Genomic DNA, 4,152 nt, shown 5'->3' with positions numbered 1-4,152 from the left:
AGTAGATGTTTAGATTGCTACAGACTGTCCTGTTTAAGACGGCTTCTATTTTTGATGCTTTGTTTTGCTTGTTTTGATGAAATTATTGATTTATATCGGTGGTATAAGCCATGGAAAAGCTATATTACAGTAGCTACAATACAAAAATAAAATATGGATTGGTTTGCAACAGTACTTAAAGTAGTGATTTGCATTATTATACTAACAGGTCTCACGAGGTTTCTGTTGAGTTTTGTGTGGATGAAGTGATCAAAGATCGAGGAGGTCTCGATATGAGGAGAAGGAGGAGAGGCAATATCTCAAGCTTGGGGATGCCCACCTGATGTCTACTACGCAAATTTATTCTTGTAGACTTGTGTTGGGCCTCCAAGCGCAGAGTTTTGTAGGACAGTAGAAATTTTTCCTCAAGTGGATGACCTAAGGTTTATCAATCCGTGGGAGGCGGAGGATGAAGATGGCCTCTCTCGAACAACCCTGCAACCAAATACAAGAAATCTCTTGTGTCCCCAACACACCCAATACAATGGAAAATTGTATAGGTGCACTAGTTTGGCAAAGAGATGGTGATAAAAGTGTAATATGGATAGTAGATATAGGTTTTTGTAATAAGAACAATAAAAACAACAAGGTAGCAATTTATCAAATGGGGCAAAAGCGGTATTGCAATGCTTGAAAATGAGGCCTAGGGTTCATACTTTTGCTAGTGCAATCTCTCAACAATGCTAATATAATTGGATCATATTACCATTCCTCAACGTGTGATGAAGAATCACTCCAAAGTTATTATCTAGCGGAGAACATAAGAAGAAACTGTTTGTAGCTATTCTTTCCGATCAATCTATCCAAGAGTTCGTACTAAAACAACACCAAGTTATTCTTTCCGATCGATCTATCAAGAGTTCGTACTAAAATAACACTAAGTTATTCTTTCCGATCAATATATCAAGAGTTCGTACTAAAATAACACCAAAGAAAATTTAGATTCATAATACTCGATCCAACACAAAGAACCTCAAAGAGTGCCCCAAGATTTTTACCTGAGAAACAAAATACGAGAACATGCATCAACCCCTATGCATAGATTACCCCAATGTCACCTCGGGAATCCACGAGTTGAGTGCCAAAACATATCTCAAGTGAATCAACATATTACCCCATTGTCACCACAGGTATTCATATGCAAGACATATATCAAGTGCTCTCAAATCCATAAAAGTATTCAATCTGATAAGAACGAAATCTCAAAGGGAAAACTCAATTCATCACAACAAGATAGAGAGGGCGAAATACCATATGATCCAACTATATAACAAAGACCGCAATACATCAAGATCATGACATCTCAAGAACATGAGAGAGAGAGAGATTAAACACATAGCCCGACTATATTAACAAAGCCCGCGATACATCAAGATTGTGACATCTCAAGAACACGAGAGAGAGAGAGAGAGAGAGAGATTAAACACATAGCTACTGGTACAAACCCTCAGCTCTGAGGGTGGACTACTCCCTCCTCATCATGGTGGCCGCCGGGATGATGAAGATGGCCACTGGTGATGATTTCCCCCTCGGGTGGAGTGCCGAAACGGGGTCTAGATTGGTTTTTTGTGGCTACAAAGGCTTGCAGCTGTGGAACTTCTGATCTAGGTTAACCCCCCGAGGGTTTTGGAATATTTGGCAATTTATAGGGTGAAGAAGGGGTGCTGGAGGCCATCGAGGTGGGCACAACACACCCGGGCGCGCCCTGGTGGGTTGTGCCCCCCTCGGGGCAGCCCCCAGGTGTTGCTCTATCCCACTAGTGGCCTTCTGGTCCATAAAAATCCACAAAAAGTTTCGCGGTATTTGGACTCCGTTTGATATTGATTTCCTGCGATGTAAAAAACAAGCAAGAAACAACAACTAGCACTGGGCACTGGGTCAATAGGTTAGTCCCAAAAAATTCTATAAAGTTGCTACAAAATGATTGTAAAACATCCAGGAATGATAATATAACAACATGAATACTTCATAAATTATAGATACGTTGGAGACGTATCAGCACCCCAAGTAAATATTCAAGGAGACTCAGGCGCCTAAGCTTGGGGATGCCCCAGAAGGCATCCCATCTTTCTTCAACAAGTATCGGTATGTTTTCGTCTTTGTTTCGTTCACGTGATATGTGCAAATCTTGGAATGTCTTGTATGTTTACTTTTCACTTTTCTTTTATGCACCATGTTGGTGTGAGATAGTTCATGATTGATTTATAGAATGCTCATTGCACTTCACTTATATCTTTTGAGTATGGCTTTATAGAATGCTTCATGTGCTTCACTTATATCATTTGAAGTTTGGATTGCCTGTTTCTCTTCACATAGAAAACCATTATTTATAGAATGCTCTTTTACTTCACTTATACTTATTAGAGCATGGTCTTTTGTACAAAGAATTAAACTCTCTTGCTTCACTTATATCCATTTAGAGAGTCAGCGGGAATTGGTCATTTGCATGGTTAGTCATAAAATCCTACATGAAACTTGTGGATCACAGAATATGATATGTTTGATTCCTTGCAATAGTTTTGCGATATAGAGATGGAATATGTGGGAGGTACTAGTAAACAGTTGTGGTTAGTAAGAACATTGGTGTTAAGGTTTGTGATTCCCGAAGCATGCACGTATAGTCTCTCATTATGCTATGAAGTTGGAGCATGATTTATTATTGATTGTCTTCCTTATGAGTGGCGGTCGGGGACGAGCGATGGTCTTTTCCTACCAATCTATCCCCCTAGGGACATGCATAGTAGTACTTTGCTTCGAGGGCTAATAAACTTTTGCAATAAGTATATATGAGTTCTTTATGACTAATGTGAGTCCATGCATTATATGCACTCTTACCTTTCCGTAATTTTCTAGCCTCTACGGTACCATGCATTGCCCTTTCTCACCTCGAGAGTCAGTGCAAACTTCGCCGGGGCATCCAAACCCTGTGATATGATATGCTCTATCACACATAAGCCCTATTATATCTTCCTCAAAACGGCCACCGTACCCACCTATTATGGCCTTTCCATAGCCATTCTGAGATATATTGCCATGCAACTTCCACCGCTTCCATTTTGATGACTTGAGCATTCATTGTCGTATTGGTTTGCATGATCGTAAGATAGCTAGCATGATATTTCCATGGCTTCTTCGTTTTTTGATATCGTTGTTAAGCTAGATCATTGCACATCCTGGTACACTGCCAGAGGCATTCATATAGAGTCATATTTTGTTATAGGTATCAAGTTGTAATATTGAGTTGTAAGTAAATAGAAGTGTGATGATCATCAATTTTCATTATTAGAGCATTGCCCCAGTGAGGAAAGGATGATGGAGATTATGATTCCCCTATAAGTCAGGATGAGACTCCAGACAATGAGAAAAAAGGAAAAATATATATAAAAAATAAAAAAGCAAAGAAAAAGGAAATAAAAGAAAGAAAAAAAGAAAAAAAAAGAGAAGGGGCATGCTAGTTCCACACTTGCGCTTCAAATTAGCACCATGTTTTTCATATGGAGAGTCTCCTATGTTCTCACTTTCATATACGAGTGGGAATTTTCCATTATAGAATTAGATGCACACCCACTTAGTTTTCATATTGAGCTTTCATACACTTATAGCTCTCAGTGCATTCGTTGCATGGCAATCCCTACTCCTCGCGTTGATATCAATTGATGGGCATCTCCATAGCCCATTGGTTAGCCACGTCGATGTGAGACTTTCTTACGTTTTTGTCTTCTTTATATTTATCCCATCATCATACTCTATTCTACCTGTAGTGCTATATCCATGGCTTGCACTCATGTATTGCGTGAAGGTTGAAAAAGCTGAAGCACGTTAAAAACTATGAACCAATTGCTCGGCTTGTCATCGGGGTTGTGCATGATAAATACTTTGTGTTAAGAAGACAGAGCATGACAAGACTATATGATTGTAGGGATAGCTTTCTTTAGCGTGATATTATGAAAGACATGATTGTTTATTGGGATGCCTGAGTATTGATGTCTTTATGTCAAATTATACACTATTGATTCGAATCACTTATGTCTTAATATTCATGCCATGATTAGACATATGATCAAGTTTATGCTAGATAGCATTCCACATCAAAAGTTGTCTTTTTTATCATTA

Source organism: Triticum aestivum, chromosome 4B, assembly GCF_018294505.1.
Source record: "Triticum aestivum cultivar Chinese Spring chromosome 4B, IWGSC CS RefSeq v2.1, whole genome shotgun sequence".
Lineage (NCBI taxonomy): Eukaryota > Viridiplantae > Streptophyta > Magnoliopsida > Poales > Poaceae > Triticum > Triticum aestivum.
This window is presented reverse-complemented; position numbering follows the sequence as displayed.